Genomic DNA, 27,443 nt, shown 5'->3' on the forward strand with positions numbered 1-27,443 from the left:
GAAGGGCAGACGAAGAAAATGGTAATTCCTGTTTGAACCAGGAGAACCTAGGGCACAAACACCTGCTCAGACAGCAGGTAAGCATGCACCAACATGTGTTTTCTCTCTCTGGCCCCGTAGGCCATCCCCACCATCATCAGGAAACAACAAGATTAACTTCTGCGGTGTTGGGGTGAGGACAGGTGCTCCGTAGCACAGTAAGTTGTGCATTTGTTAAATTGTTATTCTTGCGCTGCAGCGTGTGTGTGAGGTTCACTTGCATTGCGTGTCCCTGACGCGTGGTCCCTCGCAACTCTCTATTGTGTTCCTCGTGCCCCCTTTCTCCAGCCTCCTGCACCCAGACACTCCCTTTGCTCTTCCTCATTGACTGCCCTGTTTTGCATTCTATTGCTTTGTGTTCTGTTGCATTCTTCATTCTTCGAGGTTTACATTTGTCGACTGCTTTGTTATTTTGTATATTGTTCTGTGTCCTGCTGTGCTCTACCCTCCTCTAGGTTCTCTTTTTAATGACTACTCTGTTCCTGATGCCCTGGTAACCTGATGTGCTTACTGGACTGCCTTGTTCTTCAATCTAAGCTCTTGTATACTTAATCAATCGTCCACTATTGTCTTGTCCCTTTCTGTCTCGTCTGCTTGCACCCCTCCTTGCGTCCTCCCCAAGTGTCTCCTCCTACCTTTCCCCTCCACCCCTCTTGCTCTCTCCTCTTCCCCCACCTACTCTATGGTGCTCTCTGTTTCTCCTATCTTTTCAAACTGCTTCTCTATCGCCTATCCTGCTCGCCTCACAAAGTCTGGTAGGAAGAAGTTCAAAAAGGATATCATGCTCTCCAGCCCAAGACTACCTATCGCTGACACTTGTTCCAGTGCTTCCTCCAGACAGACCCTCACCGACATCCTCTTTGTCGTACCCTCACCAGACCTATGGGCTCTTCATTTGGTCTCTGTGCTATCTCCTTTATCTTCTTCTCCCATTAATAGTGTCACCCGGTCAGAGGTCCTCATGGCCCCCTTCCACCTTCCATGGTCATCATTAATGTTTACCTGAATCGCACCATCTTGGTCCAAGGCCCTCAGACCAACCTTCTCCTCTTTGATAGATGCTTCCCGTGCCTTATCAATTTCCTTTCTTCTCCTGCTGTCCCTTCTCTCACTTCTTCGGCTTCCTTGTCTCCCCCCTCTGCCTCCTCCTTGGCTACCTTGCCCTCTTCTCCTTCCTCTTCTGCCTCCCTCAGACTCCTTGACACCTATGCAGGGCATACCTCTGATTTGTACACCTCCCCAAAAGTCTTTCAAGGTTGGCAAGCTGCACCACATTGCCACTCTCAACTCTAGCTCATCTGTGAAACACTCCTCTGACATCTGCCGCCTCCTGGAAGGACTTGACCTCGATGTCCTCGTTCTCACCGAGACATGGTTCTCGGTCAGCTCTGTCACAAGCTTTGCCACTCTCCTTGTTGATGGCTACAAGATCCTTGCTGCACCCAGATCCAACCGTTCCAGAGGGGGTGTAGCCTTGATCTTCTCTGAGTGGATTCCTGCCTCTGTCATTCCGATGCAGGCCTACTCCTCATTTGAATACCTTGTCTGCAGGCTCCCTCTCTCTCCTGGCCACTCTCTTACCATGGCTACTATCTATCGGCCACCTGGTCAGATCACCTCCTTCCTCGCTGAGTGGGCAGAGCTTTCCTCCTCCCTCCTGGCCTCGACCACTCAACTCCTCCTTCTTGAAGACTTTAACAAGCACCTGGATGCTTCCTGTCCCTCCGCTGGACTCTTTTGCGACCTCTGAGATTCTCTCTCTTTCTATTCTCCCCTCTGGCCTGACTCACTCTGCAGGGCACACTCTGGATGCTCTGATCTCATCAGACCTCCCCCTCTATATCCTCCTCATCACTCCTCTCTCCTGGAGTGATCACGTTCTCCTTTCCTCCCATCTCTTCCTGTCTACCCCCTCAAGCCAAGCCAACTCCAACACTGCCACCTACCTTCTCAGTCATCCGTCCCATTGAAGTGTGTGTCAGTTGAGGCTTTCGCCGCCACTTTCTCTCCCGCCCCATCTCCTCTGGCTGACTCACATCCTGACCCAGCCCTTTCCATGCTCCACTCTTCTATATCTGTTACTCTTGATGTTCTTGACCCTGTCATGAGGATCCGCTTGAAGCCCAAAGCAAAGTGCAACTCCTGGTATGACTCTCATCGCCCTTAAACGCAAGTGCAGGGTGTCTGAGAGGAAATGGCTAGCTTCTTGCACATCCTCTAACAAGGCCTACCGCCTGCTCCAAAAGCAATACCGGCTCTCTGTCCGCACTAAGAAGAGAGCCCACATCCAAGACCGGGTCTCTGCAGCATCTAACAATTCGGCTGAACTCACTACCTCTCCTGTCCCCTCCCAGTACTTCTGCACGGCCCTGGATTCTCATTTCATCTGTAAAACCAGGCCATCCTGTCCACCCTCTCATCCTCTTCTCCTCCTCGCACTACTCTCTCCACTACCTCTGGCCCCCTGTGGCCACTTCTCCTCCCTCTTACTCTTCCTTTCCTCTGTTCTCCCCAGACAAGGTTTCTGGACAAGTCCAATCTATGAAAGTCTTGTCAAAACAGGTTCTTCCCTTGTTCTTCCAAAACCATCCAGGCCCACATTGACACCCTCGCTCCTGCCCTGGCTGACTTCTGCAACCACTCCTTCACCACTGGAGCCTTCCCTTCCCCCCCTTAAGCACTCTCTTGTGCACCCTCTTCTCAAGAAAATCTCAGCCAACCCCTCCTGCCTGGGTAACTACCTCCCGATCTCCATCACTCCTTTCCTGGGCAAACTCCTGGAAAAGCTGCCCATCTCCCAGCTTAATCTTCATACTGAGTCTATTGGTTGTCTCCATGACCATCAGTCTAGCTTCAGAGCAGCCAGAAGCAGGGGAACTGCTCTCCTGAACATCCGTGAAGGCCTGTTCTCTAACTTTAATTCTAATCTCCCCTCTGTCCTCATCTTACTCAATCTCTCTTCTGCCTTTGACACGGTCAACCATGCCATCCTGCTCAATAGTCTCTGTGATAACCTGGGTATCACCGATCAGGTCCTGGCCTGGCTAACCTTGTTCCTCTCTGATCGACCCTCCCATGTTCAACTTGGGTCCTTGCTTTCCTCTTTCTCCCTCTCTACCTGTTGTGTTTACCCTCTCTCCATGGCTGTTCAGCCAATACATGTCACCCCTCTGCCACCGCATTGCCGCTCTTTGCTCCAACTTTCAGTGCTATGTGGATGACACTCAGCTCGTTTTCAGGCTCGCGTGCGCTACCTTTTCTCCTTCTCTAATCTCTGACTGTCTGTCTGCTATCCAGGAGTGGTGTGCCGCCAATAATCTCTGCCTTAATGCCAGTAAGAAGGAGATTCTCCTCATCAGCACACCTGCACCCTCCATTCCTGTCACTCTCTAGCGTACCTCCCTTGGCCCTCTTCCTGCTCCCACCTGTGAGGCTAAGAACCTCAGGTCATCTTCAACTCCATACTCTCCTTTTCGCCTCACATCTCTGACTTCTATAACAAGTCAAACAACCAACTGCACAGCCTCAGAGGAATTCTTCCTTTCCTTTCCTTCCCTCAGAAGCTCACTGCCTCTAGAGCTCTGGTTCTCTCTAGACTGGACTACTGCAACAGCCCCTTTCTAAATCTTCCTACTTTTGCTCTCCGCCCTCTGCAACTCATCCAGAACAGGACTGCGAGACTTATACTTGGCCGCAAGCTCAGGGTTCGAATCTCTCCAGCAATGAAATCTCTGCATTGACTCCCAGTGGCTGCAAGGATTAAGTTCAAGACCCTCTGCATTGTCCACAAGGCCTTCTGGGGCCTAGGTCCTCAATACCTCAAACTCTCTCTTTGTAGATACCTTCCTACTCGAGCTCTTCGCTCCTCCACCTCCAACTCCCTCAGGGTCAGTCGCTTCTCCAAGAAACAAGTTGGTGGTCGATCTCTTTCTTTGTCTGGGGACTCTCTCTGGAACAGCCTCCCTGGCTCTCTGAAACTTGAGGAGCACCATCTCCAGTTCCGGAAGCACCTCAAGACCATCCTGTTTGCTTCTGCCTTCTCTTTTCCTCTCCCATGCTGATTTCCTGACTGATACTGTACTGGTCAACTGGCTACCCTCTGATTTTGGGCCCAGGTCCCTGCCCGTCCAGTTGCACACCTGCACTGCCTCCCGGCAACCCTTGCACTTGGGCCTGTATCTGTAACCCTACAGTCCCCCTATCTGCACTTTTGGACACCTGCTGTCTGCACTTACCCTTGCACCTGTCACCTACTAGCCTCACTTCTTGTTAATGTTTTGATCCCATGTACAGCACTGCCCCGCCCCTTTCCCCTGGCACTTTACCCTCCTCCCTCCCCTGCAATTGCATGATCTCAATGTCACTTGGCCTAGTGAAATCATTGTCTCTGTCCTCCCTCTGTTCCCCCTTCTTTTCCTCATCGCGCCTTGTAACACTTGTGTACAGACACGTTACAAAGGCCTTTATCATATCATATCATGTCATATCATATCATATGAGGTGCAAACCCAGATATCTTGTTTTCAAAAGGTTTGGTTACCTTCTTGATTTCTTTCATCACATGATTTAACTGTAAAACTGGGTCTTTGGGGCTTTTTGGTGGTATCTAATATTCCTGCAACAATATACACTTAATTGAACCATATTCAGTGAAATAATAGTTTGTACTACACTGAGAAAAAAAAACAATTTATAAAGGCAGCTCAGAGACCGGCAGTTCAAATCTGCAGGCCATACATTTCTGGGTTCCCTAATCCTTCTCTCCTTTTCTTCCTTGTCTGATTCTATTCACTCCTCTCTTTCTGCTTGTTTGCGTTCCATTTAATTGTGGATGTCGAATCACTACCTACACTTAAATCCTTCCAAGACAGAGGTTCTTTTCTTTCCTGCTTCTACTATTTCTCCTCCCTTATCTCCCATAGCTATTTATTTTCCCCCTTCTGCCATTCCTATCTCCTTTGCAGCTCGTAACCTGGAAGTAATCTTCGATTCTCCTCTTTCCTTTTCAACTCATATCTCAGCTACCTCTTGTTGCTGCAGGCTCCTAAGGACTGGAATCTTCTCCCTATTTCTTTACGTTCCATGCCCTCTCTGTCTCTCTTTAAATTTCCCTTGAAACTCTATCTTCTATGCATTAGATTCATTTTGTTCAATGTTTTACTTTATTGTACTGTAATGTTTTTTTGTAAAATGCACATAGGCATGAAGCACTATAAAAGTTCAATAAAAAATACAAATACAAAACAAATACAAAATGAAGATTTCTTAGCGCATAGACTTTCAAAATTCTTTGCACATTTTAGAAATCACCTGAACATTTTGGAAGGTTTGGACACTTTGATAAGATTTCCTTTCTAAAGAAATATGAAAATATTTCTCAAGATTTTCACAAAGTTTTGCATAGATTGGCACTGACTCTACAATTTGCTACACATGCATGAGCTTGTGGCTTCTTCACAGTTATGACCTATGCTTCTATTTGACAAGACATGCATGATTTTTGGGAGCTATTCTACTTTCTACATTGTCTTCTCTGAACCATTGCACTTGATCTGGGGTGTCTTTGACTATTCTAGAATTGAAAAACAAAAGTGTATTCGTTTTTTATAAAGCTGCACCATTTGCAGCCAGTTACTTTTACCCCTGGCCTCCATAATTCCATATGTCAGGTTGACAATTTTAAAATTATTTGCAGATATTTGGGGGTTTTCTCATGTCCACATATGAATAAACAGGGTCATGACTTTCTTCTGTAGAGCTTTGAGTAGCTCAATACTGACAATCATGAAATGTCTCCTGTGATGTATTAGTGCGTACATTTTCTTATCAGTTACATTTTCTAGATCATATTTTGTCATCAGACCAATTGCCACTTGGAGTGACTGCTCTCTGTTCTTGACTGCCTAGCCTTCCTTCTTGGACACATTTTTGTACCTCTGTACCTCTATAGTGGAATTCTATTTATGTCTGGTAGGCGCTGATCAACATCGTCTTCTGATTTGCTGTTGACATTGAGGATGCTAAGTGGATTTGTGAGCATTTTCGACCTTAACTTTGTGTCATGCGCATCTGCTAGCATCCCAAGGATTGTATCGCTATTGTCTTGATAGTCAAGAGAAAATGTCTTATTCATAACAAAATGTAATTGTTAATAAAATACATTTATAAAAAAAAAAACATTATTCCATTATATGTAACATTAAAACTGAGTGATACATTAGAAAAATGTTTTAATTATTACAAAGATCATTGAAAAGCTTTCCCAAGCATGAAACAATGTTTCAAACATAAGTTCTGGTATTTATTTCTGGTAAGTGATAATTGAATAGCTACAGTTTCTCAAGGAGTAGGTGTTCAACCTACAAAAAAAGAAATCTCCTAAAACAATGAAGTGCTTCATCATCCATCCAAGCTTTGCTGATATCACATGTGATTTCATGGTATACAATTTAAGTGGCATTACATGTTCTTCCAGCAGTCTTCCAAAACGTGTTTGTGCTACAGAAAACTGATGTGCACAAACATCTAAACCCTGGGAAGAGATCTTTAGGATATATAGGTTAACATTGTCATAGTTTCATTTGGCCTCAATGTACTGTTTTTCCTTTTTATTATATGAGGTGATTGTAAAAGGAAAATTGATAATGTTAGGTTTTAGAAGCAAAGCCCTTTTCATGGGTTTTGGACACAAATTCATGTATTCCTGCACACAACTAGAACTTTTTATGAGACAAACCGATCCATGGTACTTAGTAGACTTTGTCTTCACCCTATAGTTCTCTCAACAGGGAACTATTTAAAATCCTTAGAGAACAGGAAGTTCCAACGGGAGCAAGCAAGGAACCACTGCTAAAAAATGAGGCCTAGTGTACCTATATCCAGGATGCAATGTTGAGTAAACTTGAATTAATCAAGAGAGCCATTGAGGTTAAAAAACTCACCCTTACTGAGCAATCAGAGATAGATCTAACGCAGATTACAGCCAAGGTGTGTACCCTGCAACAAAACCAATTTCTCGTCAATCACAGGAGGATGAGTTGGCTAAGGTCATCAGTATGCTTAAAACCACCAGCCGTAAGGGGATCCCTGTTCCGCTATGATTATCAAAGAGTGTTCAGATATGATAATACCTGCTCTTACCAAATTTGTGAACTCATCATTTACTGAAAGTCACGTCCCTCAAGGACTAAAACAGGCCTGGATTACACCTCTTTTAAAGAAACCAGGTCTTTGTCCAGTTATGCCAACTAATTATAGGCCAATTACCAATACACCTTTCCTACTTAAGATCTTAGACAGGGTGGTGTATAATCAAATCTCTCTGCATCTTAACAGGCATCGAATCCTGAATAAGTTTCAATCAGGGTTCAGACAATACCACACGACTCAGAAGGCCCTCCTCGACTTAAAGTCCAAGCTACTGGAAGGAATAGATGTTGGGCAGGACTCTCTGCTCATGATTCTTGATCTCTCTGCGGCCTTTGACCTTGTGGATCACTCCATCTTGTCCACCAGGTTAAAGGATGTCGCCTTATTTTCAGATCAGGTGGCACAGTGGATTATGCTCTTCCTGAGCGAAAGGCAGTGTAGAGTAGCTAGTGGGGAAGCTGAGTCCAAAACAGTATCGCTAGTATAGGGCATGCCTCAAGGGGCATGCATTTCTCTGTCCCTGTGCAACCTCTTAATTGTTCCCTTCTTCGATCTCCTAACTCAGAATGGCATTACTTTTACAAACTATGGTGATGACACGCAATGTGTCCTCCCATTAACAGGGTCACACAGCACCGATGAAAGTAACATCAATAAGGTCTATGACCTCATCCATTCTTGGATGGTACAAAATGGCCTTGCTCTCAATAATGACAAAACCAAACCCATGTTGGCCGGCACGGAAAACAAGCTGGCTAAATTAGTCCCTATATTTAACAGCTTCGCCCTAGCCAATTGTAAGCTAGAGGTGCATAAGAAAGTAAAAACAATAGGTATGATATTGGATCAGAATCTAAACATGAAGTCAAAAGTGATAAAATTCAGTAGTATCTGCATCAGTTTACTACATAAAACTACTCGGATACCTGCGCCCGTTTATCATGCTAAACAATGCTGAGACGATATCCAGAGCCATAATAGGCTCAAAAATAGACTACTGTTGTAGTCTCCTTGTTGGCATCGCTCAATCCGAAATTAACCTCCTGCAAGTCATTTACAATGGTGCAGTTAGGGTGATCAAGGATTTCAAATGGAGAGACCACATGTCAGAGGCAAAGCGTAGTCTACATTGGCTGCCAGTAAAGGCAAAAGTCAAATTCGGAATGCTCGTGATTACCCCTAAATGTTCTGTGGGTTGGATGACAGCCAACCGTAGGGAATGCATAGTGGAGACACAAAACTCAAGGTCTCTTAGATCAAATAACACCTATCAATTGGAAACACGCCGCTGTAAAACCAGTAAAGCCCTTAGTATAGCCGCCCCAATTGCATGGAACCTGTTCCCACTAGATTTAAGAGAGGCCAAATCAACCGACATTTTCAAGAAGAAACTGGAAACATTAATAATCTGTTAATCTCCCAGTTATGCCTGCTCACCCAATCCTTTGCTCGTTCTGAGAATTATCTTTCCCCCTGTTCGTATTGTTGCTGTCCAACCCGTTACATGTGTGCCCTTAAGCCTCTGAGTATCTGGTTGTGCGATATAAATGTGAATGTAAAGTAAACAATGAAACAAAGGTAATCTAAACCCTTTTAACACATGCATGTTTTACGCTTCTGGGGATAACCACTTGTTACACATGTGGACATCTGTAGACATGAGGTTAGCAATTATATATTGTGTTGACCACATATTGTGATTGTTTTAAAAGCTCAGCCACAATAATAGTGGACACAATTTAATGATGTTGGGTATATAATTTAAATAAGAGCAAGAATGCGGCATGTAAGAAGATGCACAGTTGGGCAGAACATGAGGTGGGAAAGGAACTGATGTTCTTTACTAGACTATACATGGCTCACATCACCTCGTGCCCCTGCAGTATTTGGAGAAAAAAGCCTATAGGCTAGCCACCTAGTCTTATACCATATTCTTAGGCTGTTCCAATTTAGTGGCTTGCCATCTACATTTGTGTGTCAGGCAAGACTTTTATTAATATTTTCACCCAAGTAACGGATCTCTTCAAAGCACTGAAGCGTTTTAACGCACACAAAAAGAGGTGTAAGGCCTGAGTACACCTGCCAACACATATGGCATTCGATTTCTTACAACTGGCATAACGATCACATTGTGTCATTTAGCTAGCATAGCTGTCATGAATATTTGGAAAGCCCTGTAGTTTTAACATGCGTTTATTGCACAAAACAAGACATAGTATGTCTAGGTGCATGCTCTGCCAACACAAAAAAGGCAGAATGAAATGTTGACAAAAAACAATCTCTACAAGCCACAAAGCATATATCAATGCATTCCAGAAATTGTGTTTGTTATTGCGGACGTGGTTCCTGCATTGCTCACAAAAGATGCTTAAAGGATAAGGAGGAAACTCATCATCTAGCCTAAGTGCTCTTGATGGATAGTCCTACCTGCTATACAGTATGATAAGGCTTATAACCAGGGACCTATCCATGGATTGATGTTTGCACTAAGTGTACAATTCTGGAACAAAACCTAAATTGCAATGCTGGAAAATAAATGGAGTAAATGGAAAAGAGTTGGAAAACAGGAACATTAATTTTCCTGACCACAGGCCATTCTCCTAGCCACGTTATTTATGTATTTATTATTTGAAAACATAGTTTATATAATGGACTTTTGGTAGCCCACAATGGAATGGGGAGGATAATCATTGCATACTGATGGCATGTATTCCTTCACTGACTGAACTTTTAATGGAGCTCAACACTACTGTTCTTTCAGCTGTGATTCCGGAACTGGGTGGTTTGTGTGGATGGCACCTGGACTCCCTTACCGCTAGTCCCCACCTCAGCTCTTAGCAGGTTCTATATCAATTAGCATTCATGATGCGGCAAAAGAGTTAGCACGGCAACTCCTGCGAAGACCTGCACGGCAAAAGAAAGATGGAGATGAAGGGGCGACCCAAAGGCATCTGATGCTGAGAAGGATAGGCGCAGGAGTCTCTGTGTGATGGTTCTCCAACTCACACGAGCTATGGTGGTAATAAAGGAATCAATGTCCCCACTACAGGTGGCTCAGTTGCGAAGGACAATAACACAAATGTTGAACTGAAGCAGATGCAAGTTAAGGGTGTGAAACAGCACACAAGGGTGAATGCTAGGAGCAGATTGAGCTGCTCTCACAATCACCAGACTTGACTAAGGCTACTGTCAGGCACTCAGAAGAGGAACATAATACCCAGAGCAAAAGCCTGTGAATATTGGGCTTCCCAAAAGATGGTGACTATAAACTATAGTGCCTGGCCTATTAAAGCATCCCTGGAGATAAACCTAACCATGGTATTGGCTCACTGATATCAGAAACCAAACAGTAAAACAAGAATGTTAAACCTATACTATTTGATTTCCTTCATGTTTATCTTTAAAGTCAAATTTGAAGATACAGTCCCTTGACATATTAATGATAGTTTTTCTTGAAAGACTATTTTAATGACAGTATATAGTGTGACTTTTGCCATGCATTCTGTAGTAGTTATGTAGGGATTACAGACTCCGAATTTTAACTAGGGTTGCATTTTATCAAAAAGAGGTAAGATTGTGTGGGAGACTCTGGTGTGAGACAGTGCTGGGAATTCATACAAAACAAAACAAAACAGAAAGGGGTTGGATTCTGCATTTCATAGTAGCAGATACCATGGCACAATGGACCATACCATGGTATACCATGGACTGAGTTGCAATGAAAAGTAGGAATAACAATTACTTGCTATCAACACCTTTAACCTGCTAATGTCTAACACATTAACAATATTAGAGGCAACTCAATCAATAGCTCATTGGTGCAAATCATTGGTGCAAACTGGACTTCTTCATGGTGCTGTAAGCACAGGCTCGGCGATGTTTCTTGGAAAATAAATTAATAAAAAACGCTTTTCTGATGGAGACGTGAGTGAGGAATTTGTGAAGTCATTCTATTTGAAACAGGCCATTATTCAAACCTTTCTATGCAGGAAGATGAATGGAAAGTTGTTTCAATTAAGCCATCCTCTTGTTGAGCTGAATTATGTGAAAAAGGTGAAAGGAAAGGTCCACGTGGTAGCACTCTGGAAGCTTCCAGGAAGTTTGACTATCCAGAGGGGTTGGCTGATTGATGGGATGACATCACTGTGAGAGGCAGGGATATTGTATGCCTTTTGTAGGGGGATATACCTTTAAAGGAGGAGAGTTGGGAGAGTTTAAAAAGGTGCAATGAGAGAAAGGCTGGGGCTGGTTAGCTGTTTGCTGGGGTTTGTCCTGCCAAAAGGGAATGAAGAAAGATCACAGAAAAAAAATGTTTTTTCTTGTGCAAGCGCAAACCAGGCTGACCGTGGTTGAGAGGACTTCCATAGCAGAGAAGGAGGGAGCTCTAGGAGGGAATCCGACTCCAGCTGCCCAGGAAACACAGAAACTGTCCATCACTGACTTTGCAAACCCTTCAGGCATTTTTAGGTGTGCATTACAGTAACAAGTGAGGACTGTGGACATACGATTGTACCAGTGTGAACATTTTCTCCATATGGGCAATCTGTTACAAGCTGGAGAAACTTTGTTCACTGATTTTTCCCATGTTAATTAGCTGTCTGGGAAAAGAAATAAGCTGCCACGCTAAAAAATAAGAACATCTATATCAAGGCTCTATATAAGAAAAGAAAGCATGTTATGCCAAGTTTAGAGGAGGAGAGGGCTGCAATATTTTCACTGGGCAGAAGAAGGGAAATTTCACCTGGGGTGAGAGAGCAGTAAGTGTTCTCAAATTGCAATTAGTTTAAATGCATTCCATTTTTTGGACAGTTTATCAAACTAGTGAACTGAGGTTACTACTCAGCCCTTTAAGAAAGGTTAGCAATACATTAGAGATAGATGGAGGATGTACAGTTTACTAAGACATCAATAATAGACACAACTCAGGTAGTTGGCAAAAGAACATTTTTTAATTACAATTATCTAAAACAGGGAGTACAACGGTCATCAATTGACATGCTTCATGGTCTCTACTGAGACTTCTCAAAGCCATTGATAAGAAATGACATTCTTATAGTAAAAAATCATCATAGGTGACGTCTAACCTATGTATCACAAACGTTACCCTACGTGGCAAACTACAAAAACCTAATGGTGAGTGTGATAGGTTCTACAAGGATCAGTAATCTAGGTATATGATCCATGTTCATCAAGGGCAGTGAAATTATGTGATCGGTCTCTTAACATCAGGTGGGGCAGCTTAGCCCGTCCCTAAATTGTGTCACTACAAACGTCTCTAAATATATGATGTCTAATTGGTTACACATCTATAGGACCCTTGATCATGCAGTCCTCTGTCATTGGTTACATTTTAACCTCCGTCAGTGCCCTCTCAACCAACGTTGGCAGTACGCAGGCTGAACATCTAGGTGCAGATGAGCTTGTCTTAACCATAGCTTCCCACCAATTAACATATCCATCATCATCACCTCAGTGGTCTACTGTCAATTAGGTCTTTTGAACTCGGCCCTGAATACGTTCTTTGCTCCGGGAAATTCAGGGGAGTGAAGACACGCTATGCCCTCATGCATAGGTGTGAACACCATGCTCATCCAGCTTCTTCTCCCCACGTGACTAAAGACCACGAAATCAAGCTTTTCAGTGTATTATAATACCATTAGTTAATAGACCTCTGACGTCTTCTTATTTTTGTCCATGCCTTCTGAACAGAAGCTTCATTCTTTCTCACGATTTGTATCCAATGTCAGCTCACCCCAGTCTGCTATGGCCTTGGCTTCTTGGCTCATCCAACTTCGCCTTTCCAAGTTTCACTCCTGTAATTCACTTGTTTTCTGACTGCACCATGCTTGGAAAATGGAAAAAACAACTTCCATTCTCTTGCTCAGTACTGCCATTGTTCGTAGTGGGAGCATCCATCCTTTACTGACTTCAATATATATATATATATATATATATATATATATATATATATATATATATATATATATATTATATATCCGTTTCCCACATGGAATGTGTTAATGTATTAGTGTAAACAGACGAAAAAGCCGGGAGACGCACACCACCACTATTCTTCCTCCAAGGGATTCCAAACATGGCCAACTCCCAAATTAATAAAGAAGCAACACGACTGGCCCAAGCCCTCACACTTTTCAATGAAACATTGCAGATTACTAAGAAGGCTGTACCCATTGCAGCCATGCCTAAAAGTGATAGTGAGATTGGTCTCCTGAAAGAACTTGAAAAATTACAATGTAAGGAAGTCAGCAAATGGTGGGAAGAACATTGACTGAAAAATTGCATAGAGGTTGGCAGAATAGCACAAGGTCTGAGGATTTTAACAATTCCATCCTTTGAGGAGCAGGACCCATTGATGTTGAAAGAGTGGAGCGATGCCACCAATGGATGTTCAAAAACCTTCCTACTCTTGTTGATAAAATATGCAGGCAGTGATCGCACAACACTGTTAGAAAAAATAACAGAAGTGGAGGACAAACTTAAATCTATACCAGAAACCGAAGAGGGAAGGAAACTAAAGAAGACAATGGAGAAAAACCTGCCTGAACACGAGGAAGAAATCAAACAAAGGAAACAAAGAAAATGTCTTCGGGACAAGGAAGACTATGAGACAGGGAGAGTCTACACCTTTGCAAGGAGGTTTGACCAACTACGACAAGCATCTTTGAATAAACCATCCCAACCCCAGATGAAACAACAGCAAGCACCAATTAAACTTCATCAATATCAGTGTCAGATCTAACCAGAAGTGACACTGAAGAACCCAGCATTCATTTACATTTTTTAGACAAAATACGCTTGCTACGCCAAGATGGCAAAAAAAACAAACAGAAAAGAGGTGGAAATTTGAATCGGGGCAGAGGGAGAGGTGGCCCAAATAAACGAGGAGGGAACAAAGGAGCAGGAAGCTCCATGAACAATACCGCGGCCATATCTCTGCGCTCTGGCAAATGAGTGGACCATGTGAACAAAATTAGGGCAGTTACAAGATAATAAATCTATCTGATCACATTCTGACTGCCAACCAACACAAAATATTAAGTTTGGGTCTCAACTTCTATCCCAATGCAAAAAATGACTATGTTCAGACTAGGATAGATCTTGACCATTTTATCCGTAAAGTTCGCTTAAAATAATTCTTTGCCACCAACACTTGGAAGCAACGTAAAAAAGTAGTACAAACAGGAAGAACAGAAATTGCCATAAACGAACTTGACATACTAACTGATCTAATGGAACTTGAAAAGGGCACAGATGTGGGTGTTGAACAAGGACCTACGAATCTTACAGAATTGGGCATCAGTACAGATTGGATGGTGAAAAGCAGTCTAAAACCAAAGTCCAGATTCAACCCAACCACCAACGTTGGAAGCAATATTGAGGTATTGCAATGTTTGGTGATAGAGGACTTAAAAAATCTCTGCAAGAAAATTAAGAATAAAATCCATAAAGACAATATGACATCCGGTGATAGACAAGCACTGAAAGAACTACAAGAGTTAAAAATAACTGTGTGATAAAACCCTCCGATAAGGGGCGGAACATAGTTCTACAAAATAAAGATGAATCCATTGGGAAAGCGTATAAACAACTCAATGATAAAAGCTGCTGCACAAGGATAAAGACTAACCCTTGCAAAGCAATGGAATACAAGGTTAAATTGTTCCTTTCAAAATGGGAACAGAAGGGAATTATATCGGAAGAGACCTGTACATTTTTGACGACAAGCCATTCCATAAAACCGACCATATACTTTCTCCCGAAAGTGCATAAAAATCTAAAGGAACCACCCAGGAGACCAATTGTTTGCCTAATAGGCTCGGCCCTTGGCAATATGTCGAAGTACATAGATGAGGTGTTGTTCCCGTTTGTTTCTGTACCCCTTTCATATGTAAGAGACACTACTGACTTTCTGTGCAGAACTGAAGATATTCCATGGGAAACAGAATACCTTATGGCGACGATGGACGTTGTCTCCTTGTACACTTCTATTGGACACGATTACGGCAAAAAGGCATGTCTACATTATTTGAACAGCCAATCTTTGAACTATCTTGAACACATGGGAATGATGATGGAAATGATCGATCTATGCCTGACAACAATGTCTTTCTTTTTAATGATGAATATTTCAAACAGCTACAGTGGACCGCGATGGGCACGGCGTTCGTGCCCTCATATGCCAATCTCACAATGGATGCATGGGAAGAACTAGAGGTATGGTCGGATAGCAATCAGGAACAAACACAGAATGTTGTGCTATGGCTTAGATACATTGACAATCTATTAATAATTTGGAAGGGGACTGAAAAAGGCTGGTTGCAGTTTGTTAAAAAGCTTAACTGTAACTCCAACAATCTAAGATTTACCAAAACCCACAGCCGAACATTAATTACCTTCCTAAATGTGAATATAAGAATCGCTAATGAGACTAAAACCTGCAAATTGCATAGGAAAAATACTGGTTCCAACACACCCTTACATGCGACCAGTGGACACCCCAAAAATCTGATTTGGAGTGTCCCATATGGTGAATTTTTGAGATTAAGAAGAAAAATAGCACCCTAGAAACCTATGATGAAGAGAGCAAAATCACGGCAGCAGGCTTTCATAGACAGATGTATCCTAAAAGGGTAATCAAATGGGCTTATTTAAAGACAAGATAATTGGAAAGACAGAGCCTTCTAGTTGGATGTCGAAAGAAGGAAAAATCAGAAGCAGAAAAAAACAGCACATGCCTTATCCTAACCTTTGACAGCCAGGCAACGACGATTAGACATATTTTTAAAAAACATTGGAATATTTTGTGGCAGATCCTGATTTAGCGAATTATCTCTAAAGTAACCCAGAGATCAGTTTTAGAAGAAACAGATCTCTGAAAGATACGTTGGTTAAAAGTTTTATGCCCAAAGATGAAGAGAAGAATCAATCAAATTGGCCGACTACCAAAAAGAGGGGTTTTCATAAATGCATACGTTGTAACATCTGCAAATTTGCAATTAATTGTGGGACATTCAAACACCCCGTTACAGGACACACAGTTTCGATACTAGAAAAGATCACTTGCGAAACAGACTATGTGGTCTATGTCTTTACTTGTGCTTGCCTGAAATGGTATGTTGGCAGCACAAAGTGCAAACTGAAAATCTGCATACAACAACATGTGCGAGCCATTGAACACAACGATGCAAACTACCCCATGGCCAAACATTTTACCGACTACCATAATAACAATATAGACAGTTTTAGATTTGTCTGTATTCACAAAGTAGAAATTGGCCCTAGGGGAGGTGACAAAGAGTTATTGCTACGACAAAAAGAAACTTGTTGCATTCTTGATTTCAAGAGCAAACAACCAAATGGGCACAACATTGATGAAGAACTTATACATTTTGGGGATGTTGAACTACCAATGTATATAGAGACAATGGACTCAAGATAAAAAGCGAAAAGTGTGAACTATGTGTGTTACCTGAGGCTAATATTGGCTAATAGATCTGGTGTATTTGATAACAGATACACCATTTTTTTCCTTTGACCACTTCCAGTTTCCATTGACCCCTGATCTACATGACCTAGCACAGAACCAATGATCATGTTGTACTTTTAATGATTGTTTTTTCTATTATCTCTCCACTGTTTTTCTACTTTTTCTACTGTTCTAATTTGGATTTTAATTGTTCTTAGTGGTGGTTGTTTCTAATGCACTTTGATCAATGAGAAAATTGAACAACATTCTGAATACAGAGAATTAGAAGGTTTTACGGTTGGAAGGTAGACATTTGTAAAGCATGTTTGCAATATCTATGCATCCGAACTTAACAATATGTAAAGCTGATGTATATAGCATTAGACAAGTTCACACAGTAGCATTACCTCAAATGCAGCAACGGTACCCGTTGGGTACGAGATAAGAATGCAATCATGATGGTTGCAAATGCAGACATTTTCTGTAGAACAAAAGAGTATGAACTTTGTCCAGATGCGATATTGCACTATGCCGTTTTGCACATTGTTGATATTTATATTTACATTGGTTTTATTGCTTATCTGGACACATTTTATGAGCATAAATTGCATTGTTCTTCAGTATGGGTTGCATTATGCACTTTATATATACTCTGATATTCTGCTATTGCACTTTGCTCTTTTATGTATCCATTGGCAAAGATATAAATGTCATATTGTGGGTGTATGTATCGACATAACCAATAAGTAGGCAAATATGAACACTCTCTGTGGATAAGACAGTAGTGACTCTGTTCTGAGCGTGGTTTGCACTATGCACTTTACTTACATCATTATATGCTGCTAGCTGCACTATGCACTTTATTTTCACATCCCCAGAAACAGCAAGGGCAGCCTTTGGGTGTAATGCACTTATGGAGATACATTCTGTGATGTAAACAGCATGTATCTGGGTTTGCTGCAAGTTTTGCACTATGCGTTTTTGCACATTACCAGCATTGGCAGCTTTGCCAATGTGGATACGTCGGAGGAGTAAAAATATGCACTTTAAGTTAACATGTATTTGCACTACGCACCTTATGGCACCCAGATATGCTGCTATGTGCATATTGCACTCAGCATTGACACGCAAAACATCTGTGATGTTGGGTTTGATTATTGTGAGCAAAGTGGTTAGGCCAAATGTGTACTCCAGTTAAATGCTGGATATCATCAACACATGATGTGTCCAGTTGTACTCAGATGATCAGGGGCACTGCCAACTCTAACTCACCCAACCAAGTGAGGCAGAGAATGAACCACTATGCGATTGATATTAACAAGCTTACAACACCTAAGCAATACAAACCACGCTCCACCATACACGCAACAGTGAAAAACACTATGCAAAGATGGCTAACATGTGGAGTGGATTCTGTTCCTAACATGCTAACCCAGTCCTCTTTTGACTCCTAAGCTTCTTTTCTCTCTCCTTTTTAAATGTGTTGCCAAAAAGAGGCTAGTTGTTGTGAGCAAGCGGCGAGTTGGCCGTGAAACGCGTGAATGCCTCAGCAATATTTATTGCTATACTTTGGGAGGACCTAAATCTATTGGTCTCACTTTTTATGGTTTTTTGTTTAAATATTTTGTGATTTTCCCTGTGTTTTATTCAATAAAAGAAGAACAATTTTGTACGTGCTTCTGTGGATCCAGATCTTTTATTTTCTGATCGCTGTTGAGAGTGCTACTCAATATTTGACTGAACGCAAAAAAATCAGCTAACCTCAAACATATACATATGTACATGTAGGTGCATGTTGCAATCTATTCACTATAAAGCTAGCCTTTTAAGAATACTTCATCTGCTTGTGTTTCTTTGCATGTATACATGTATAAAATAGCTTGCTCTCTCCCTTATGACTGCAACATAAGTTTCATCATCTTGATCCCAAGATGTCTTCAGGCTCAATACTTTCTTGATGCCTTATAGACCTGTCTGCAGTCTCTTAGCTTCTGCATCTCTTCTCTATTCGTCAGCATTACTTTGTTATGACATCATTGGTGATGACGTCTTCACCATTCTTCTTCATCATTCAGTTTCTCTGCTTCTTCAAGGATTTCATTCAGACGACAATCATATTTTATCATATGCAGGTATGGTTTCCTCAATGAGAACCTTGCCTCCCAGATTTTCCTAGGTATCACTACCTTTACTGGAACTGCACATGTTTCCTACTCTTGGATCCAACATACAGGTGCTGCAGGTGAGATGAATGAGGTGGGGGTACTTAGCTCCTTCTCTACACTCCCCCCTCTGGGCGATTCATCGGTCACTCTCCCCTCAGTCTTCATATCTGGACATCCTTTCCGGACGAACTGTTTCTTTGGGACCCATATTTTTATGACTCCCTTCAGGCATCCAGCCGATTTCACATGCTTATCCCTGTTCCAATTCATGAGCATGCATTGTCCATTTGGACTGCAAGAAATCCATCTTCTCACATACTTCTTATGGTTCTTTGGGTACAGGAATTTCATCCACTAAGGTGCATGGATACTGTTCTTCACAAAGTCTCTGATGTCTTCATCTGTCAAATCTTTGGCTTTCCATCTGCTTCACCACCAATCATGATTTTCACCCCTATGGCTTTCTTCGCTGTCTTCTTGCATTGTGTGATAATTATCTTGATCACACAGAATCCAAGCAACACTAACACAATCAGGGCTCCAAGGAACTTGAACATATCTGCCATCCATTGTGGAATCCAACAGAACAGTGCTGCAAACCAGCTATCATCAGCAATGTCTTGTACTTCGTCTGTCATCTGGACGTGTAGCTTCGTCAGCATTTCCATGCCTCAGTCAAGGTGCCATTCTCGTGATCATGAAAAGGTATGAATGTGCAACATGACTCTCCAAATTTGCACAAAACCACAAACACCTCCATCCATAGCTGTGAACATGTCCAAGACATATCTATTCTGAATTGTCATCAGTCGTATGGTTCTCAGCTCTTCTCTGATAGCATGCTACCCCTTTATGGTTGTGTTAATCATCTACAGCAATTTCCATCTGGTTATCTGTAACCATTTAGTATTTGCTCCAACCTGAATTCTTGGCATGAAGATCATCGTCAATATGGACGACGTCTGGCTCAACAGTCTGTGTTTATACGGGATGGAGTCAAAGGCCTCTATTGACTTGGCAGAGAAATAGTTCTCCCTCTTTATTCGTTTTATCAGCTCCACAGATCTCCTCTTCCTCAGATGAGCATCTGCTTTCGGGAAACTGCCAATGTCAGTGCATATTCCTCCCCAGTCTTTAGGCAATTTCATATATGCTCTGGGTCCACAAGCCCAATAGTGATCCATTATCACTGCTGTTCCAATTTTCATTCCTGGGACATCAAAGATTCACCCACAATTTTGATTTTCTCCTCCTCTGTCAGTAGTTTAGCAAGTCTTGGCCACAATGGTTTGTATCCATTCTGCACTATGTCAATGGTTGTTTGATAACAAACAATAACCACCCAGGCTCTGCAGATCACCACTCCTTCCCATCAATCTGGAGATAATACTGATCCCCAAATCTGTATCTGGCCTCTGTTCTTCCATCTACGAGTTTCTTCTGCAGATTTCCCTGAAACCTCAAGTTTTCTATTTGTTTCTCATCTAATTTCTGCTCCTTTCACTCCAAATTCTCCATATCTGATCACCAATGTTCTTCATCTGTGCTTTATCTCTTGTCTTTGTGTCTTGCACATACTCATCTTCATCTGGATCTGTCCATTGTGTAGCCCATTTGAGATAGGCATCTCCGCCCATGAACTAACCTGTTGTTATGCAGAGCGCTACATATGATAGACAATGTGCTGTCTGGACACCTATTTCGATAGCTATGAAAATCTTAGACTTCTCCATACTATACGGCAGGAGTGCAAATACAAAGCATTCCTCCTTTGACGTCTTCCTCCCACTTCTTACTTCTTTCATATGCTAGTACCAAAGATTATTCCCCAAATGTGCTGTACTGTTCAGATAGTTGTTTAACTCAGGATCATTTTCTCTAGCATGTCTTCTGGTCCTCATCTTTCTTTTATGAGCCTCTGTAACCATGTCATTGAGTGTATCAGCATAGGATCTTCTCACTGGATCAGTCATAGAAACATTCATCGGTGGACCAATGTATTCACATGTGCTACCTGTGTAAGAGCAAGCTACAGGGACCGTATCCTATCCCAATGCTTTTTTCTAGCAGCAGCATGAGAGGGCCATATAGAGTCTCCTATAATCTCCATATGTGACTTCTCTTTAACAGATAACTTAGGTTTATCTATCACAGAGATGGGTGCTTTTCCAAGTACCTTTTTTGTAGGGAAAATAACCCTAGGTCTCATTCAGTATGTCCTTAGTTCACCTCAGTTGTCTAGGATCAGTTCAATAACATACATCAGTTCCCAGTCGATGCCTAGAATCTGTCTTAGACCAGGTGACATGAAGAATTCTCTTTCAGCATGAAACAAAAGTTCCTTAATTGGTGAACTTCTTTGATTTCTCTTCTCCACCAATTTTCAGTCAATCCTCACGATTCTCTCAGAATACTCATTTACTTGATGTATAATGTCTCTCAATATTCGATTGAGCTCTGAATTATTTCTCGGGTCCCTTAGAAAGGTGCCCGACATCTGTTTGTCTCCCTACAAGATGTGGACATTCTTCGACCAAGAAATAAAAGACGAGGCTAACCAATCTATGTGCATTAGGGGCATCTGTGTTTTCCCCACTGTATTCATGAAGTTGAAGGATTTGTTCAGTGATAACTATAAGCAATTTTCTCACAACTGTGCTATTCTTAGGATCTTGCAGGAAAATAGGAATGCTAGTAGTTCTCCCAACAATCGCAGGGTATGCGTGTAATTCGAACTCAAGAAATGTTAGAATAACCTGCGAAATGTTGTCATTGGGCACCAACATAGGTACCTCCAAACAGAAAGTCAGTAAGAAAGGAATCAGGATACTACTCTCTTTTCCAATTAGCAAACAAGAATTCCAAATCTGGCATACTCTTCTGTTTAATCAAGGCTTACGTGTGCCTCAGTTCAATATGAACAAGCTCTTGTGGCTCTTGTGGCTCCAGAATCAATCATTTTCTCTCACCCCTTTTCAGTGACTTAAAGGAGTGTCTTTGAAATAAGCCACAGTTCAAATGAACACTTTGTCTTTGCTCGACAGCTTCTGCATAGTTCCTCCTCGTCATAGACCTAGTCTGCACATGCTGTGGTTCTTCCCAGATGCTTTTCTGATGCTTGCTTCCAATAGGGTGTGGGTGCTGTGTATTCTCCAGCCTGGATCTTTTCATTTATCAAGGTATGTCTAAACACATCTGCCTTACACCGTGCCTGCAGACGGTATGATGTCTTTCACTCTTAAGGGGCTACTGCAACAAAAGTGCCACCTTTCTTCTTTGTGACAAAGTTTGTGAGTCTTTTGATCTGATTTCCGGGGAGAAATGTGGAAACACAAAGCTCTGCATCTCAGGTTGTTGTCACATCTCCGTCCACGTTCTGCTCTGGCCCACACCCTTTTTGCTGGAGTGGAACTGAAATGACAGAGGTACTTGAAGTAATATACATAAAAAGACACACGTAGCTCCTCCCCTAGCAATTCTTTTGCTAGGCATCACTTCTAATTATATATGGAGGTGTGAGAAATATCCCCATCTGCCTCCTTGTCACTCTTGTGTTCAACAAGATAATCTTTTTAAATCTATCCATTTTCCTAAAGCATGTAAAACCAGTGATAGGCCATGCAATCATCCTCTCTTCAGGATCTGTTCACTTTCTCTATTCTCCCCTTTAAACAAGCTTTTAAGCCTTCTTACAGACCTCAGTAGTCTGCTGATAATATGTCTCTGAACCATGATTTTTTTAAGCAACAATCTCATTTGTCCACAGACTTTTTTTCTTGACATAAAATAAGGTTAAGCTATGATCCCTTCTTAGTTCTCATATTCTCCATCTAGGGAACACGTTTGTGCTACAAGTTCTTTACTATAGTATCTTAATTCACCTTTACAAAAGGAAAAGGATATGGCCTTATGATTATATATCTGAATCTGTATACAAGCGCTACAAGGCATCATCAAGTCTCGTTAGAACTCCTTAATCGTGTGTAACATGTGCCCAATAATCATCTTTTTACTCACGAAACATTTTCCTATACAAAATGTGACGTATTCTACTATATGCAGAACCAAACCACTTATTCATATTCATTGTGGTAAGGTTTTTCCTAATGATGTGCACAGGATAGTGTAGCTATTCCAACGCCACCCTTCATAATGTTACAAGCATCACTCATTTACCACTACTGTTTTGTCATTACAATGACTTAGAGGTGTTTAAAGAACACCCACTCTGCGTCCACAAGCCTTTCTTATCTTGAGGCGCTTCTTTTTAAACTCTTCTTAATTGAAATCTACACATGTTTATCACAATACTTTAAACATAATCGTCATCATCATACTTCCATCCACCTTTAAACATTACAACTAACAAATACACCTCAATCGCATACAACACATTTCTATTTTCTACTCTTACTTATTTTAATTTCCACATTAACTAAAATCTACCCGTTTAACATAAGATGCGTATTTTACAACCGCAATGGTTACTGGGAGTCATAGTGCTCCTAGCTGTTTGTTTAATAAGACTGCGTTTCGTATTAGAGAGCCGCCCTCTTCGAGGTGGGCCTTCCCCCTTCCCAATGTGCTATCCTTGCGTGCATCATTGACATCACAAACGCAGAGTCATTGTGCACCGTTACTTCCTGGTCTGCATAATTTTCGATTGTGACAATCAGCGCCACTGATTCTGCAGCCTGTGCCGAAAAGTGAGACGATAGTCATACACTTGTTATTATTTCAAAACTCTTAATTGACCCTATGCTTTGCCATAGCGGATCCTTTTTATCCTTACTCATTGCATGATTCTAACAGCTCTTCAATATAAGGATTTCCTCGATTATCAGTGCATTTCCATTCTTGGGATATCGGCATAGAACTCGTCGTAGTTCAAACAATCATGTGCATGTTCACCCTCTGCCAGTGGTTTCAATACAAACATGGCATGGTTCATTACTCTACACCCGAACCTTACAATAGCTAAATTCAATGGGATTACCCCATAGCCGAAGCTTTCTGAAGCATTCGTTAAGGTTCTTCCTTTATGGTAGATAATACCTATTTGTCAATTAACATCATAGAACATCCTATTTGCTATATTAGCAGCCTTCCTTCCTTAATAACAAAGGCAACAGTCGTCAACGCCTGTTCATACTGAACATAACCCCGTACTGCTGAATCTAAATTTTTCTTTAAAATATACAAAAATAACACGCCCCCTTTATAATAAACCTTTTTAATTTTACCAATGCTCCTCATGCCGTCATCCTTTTTACATATGCCATAATACATTCATTCTCATTTAACCAATACATTCTTAATACAAACATTCTGTGCCTTTATTCACTAAAAATAAAATTCATCAACTTTATTTTGTCAATCTTACCCCAATATGTGAACTTATATCTAATTAAAATACAACAAAATTACACAGACATATCTCTTCTTTATACATGGGCATGTTAAACCCGTGTTTTATGCTCTTTTATATTTTCACAAGTGGCTACTGCATCTAAGGTTTTACTACACTCTTGGCGCTTGTCTGCTGCACCTTCTGATTCTGAATAACTCATCTTTGTCCTACTGCTAACATGCAGGCGAGTTTCACCAATCCCCTTTTCTTAAAAGCTGACTATTCTATATGAATCCTGAATCTCTTCATATACTAATGAAGTGTTCTATCATACTGCATGTCCAACCTTCAATCGAATGTCTGTAAAAAAATCCCAAAGCTCACATTTGTCACATATCGCTTTTTACTCATGGTAGAGACAATAGTCCTGCATTGCCTTCTACCTGGCAATGGCCTTAACCTGCTCACATACAATGGCACGTCCCTCCTATGACTGTAGGACTGCCTATTATAACGTTGATTTAGCCGCGTCACCAAGGTCTAAATCCAGCCGTTTTTACTTTTTTACTCCTTTAAAGCTTTCTATAAGGCTACATATCTCATCATAAATGTGTTCTATCTTCCCTTTTTGCCATATTCTATTTCCATTATGTACAAACCTTCATTTCATCATTTCTATTCAGAGTCAGTTTATTGAAAAGACAACTCCTTGGGTCCTACACTGCACAAGGCTTTCCTCATACTGTTTAACCATGTTCTGTTGACTCGGTAATTTTTTAACCTTCCCCTGCGGGACTTCCTTCGGTCTTGTATCATGATAGACTTCTATTATTCTCGTTCAATGATTTTCGAGTCTGCCTCATCCTCCAAATGTATTCTAAATAGATCTACTATCAATTCATGTGTCGAGAAGAGCTTCTTCTATATCTTCTCTCTTGTCACTGCTGGATTTTAAGGTTTTCATTGCTTCTTTATCCAGACAATCAGTGTTGTGTATTCTCGTGTCCACAATGCTCTTACCATTGAGTCTGTGCAAACTCCAACCACCCATTCATTAGTTCTATATGTGTGCTAACCCATCAGTTACTGCTACTTCCCTTCTTGCGTCTCTCCTTGTCCCTTGGGACTTTTAGAGATTTCATCTCTTTCAATATATTTCTCAGGACCTTCGTCGCTGTGTTACACAGGCAACTGATGTTCCAGGGTGCTATATCCTATTACTGCCTTGTGCTCCCATAACGGGTACAGCTCTTCACCTGTGTCACTTATCACTGTCTGCTTCAGATGCAGTGGGTGGAGCTAAAGGCTCCTCACCCCCCTCTTGTGCATACATTTAACTGTGTAATCGCTAAGAGGTGACTCATCTTTCTCCTCCTGATCTTTATTTTAAAGAGCTCTGGCTCAAGAGCCGCTCGTCTAACTTTTTTCTTGCACATGCATCATGCAAATATGTCATCATATACTGCGGAACTGCCTTTAATAACGATCCCAATTGCAGCTGTGATATGCATTTTTCATCTTTGATTCTTTCACTTTATTCCTTATTATCTTCTCTAAGCTTGGGTGTGTGTTCTTTCAGCAAATTTATCAGCGGAGTAATATCCTCCAATTTTGACACGTCACTCTTTGATTGTCTATACTCACTGTTTACTCTTTATAAAAAATTCAATGTTACTTATTCAATGAAAAACAACATAATATGAGCGACCACCATCGTTGCAGGCTCTAAACCCTCTATTTACTAAATGTTTTACTTTAATCTGCTAAAAAACATCATTAACATAATTTTCAAATATATGCTTATTTCCTCAAACTCTTGCGTTTTCCTCTTTACATTTATCAACATTATTCACTATTTCATCATCTTTACACAATCACATAAAACAAACAGACAAACAGACATACTCAGCCGGCCACATGTATTCTGTCTTCTGTTCATAAGACTTACTTCTCACCCCTAAAAATACTCCATACAGAGTGTGAACAGACCTCCTTAAGTTTGTCTTTAATCAAACTCGTTTTGTCAGAATCCGAGTCTTCGGACTCGTGACTCACCTCTTTATTGCTTGTGGTTCTCTTCTTGGAGTTCGTTAGTTTCTTTTTCCTGGACGAGCGAGCCTTGTAGAGGTAAGATCTAGAATCCTCTGAATACAGTCTGCTGGGAGGCGACGGGCGCACTGGTGCCTAACTCCCAGCTGGGGCAGCTCCGGGACTTTGGAGGCGTTCAATGTTCCTGGAAGGACAGAACAGGGACTGGAAAGGAATAAGGTAAGCGAGACTCCGAATTCGGAGGTCGCGGAAGAGAGCGGACAGAAAGACCAGGAAGGATAATGAGGGCGGGCACCAGGAATCATGAAGGGAACAGGGTGAGGAAGATCAGAACACAACTTGCCGGGACGAAGGTGCAGGCAAGCAGAGCATTGAGACGCACCGAAGTGCGGGGGCGTGTCAGTTTTCAAGGAAGCATGAGTACGAATACAGGAAGACTAGACTGCACCGTTCCTTGGCATAGGCCATGTTGGAAGGGTTTGGAGTAAATGGTTATTGACTGAGAGACCAGGCTGACCAGAAGGGTCAATATCACCGATTCATGACAGAATGCCTCTTCCTAAATCCCAGTCCAGATGAAAACGCTGCAACAGGCAGGGTGCATTCATTTTGGAGACTGGTTCCCATGTCCGTTCACTTGGTGGATAGCCCTTCCATTCCACCAAATATTGGAGACAACCTCTTCTGTATCTGGAATCGCAGATCCTAGTAACCTCGAATTCGACTTGGTTGTCGACAATGAGCGGGGGAGGTTGAGGTGTTGACTTGGTTGAGTGGTGGAAAGGTTTCAACATTGACGTATGAAAAACAGGGTGGATTCTGTTCCAGGAGGCTGGTAATTGGAGTCGGAAGGCAACCGGATTGATGATTTTAGTCACAGTGAAAGGTCTGTAAAAACGAGGTACCAGCTTGTTGGGTCTCAGATGCCTGGGTAGATATCGAGATGAGAGCCAAACTTTATCTCCAACAGCATAGGAAGGCCCTGGTTGCCTTTTGGTATCCACAAATTGTTTTATGTCCATTCTGGCCTTTTCTAGGTGTTCCTTCACTTGCTTGTGAATGGGGACCAGCTGTGCAATCCAAGCATCCACTGAAGGAGTTAATGTGGTTTGCGGTAAGAGTGCGGGTAGCCCTGATGGATGTAACCCTTGAGTACACAAAAAAGGACTGGTTTTATTCGTGGAATTGTCTGAATTGTTGTAAG

This window comes from Ambystoma mexicanum, chromosome 6p (assembly GCF_040938575.1).
Source record: "Ambystoma mexicanum isolate Mex_15411 chromosome 6p, UKY_AmexF1_1, whole genome shotgun sequence".
Lineage (NCBI taxonomy): Eukaryota > Metazoa > Chordata > Amphibia > Caudata > Ambystomatidae > Ambystoma > Ambystoma mexicanum.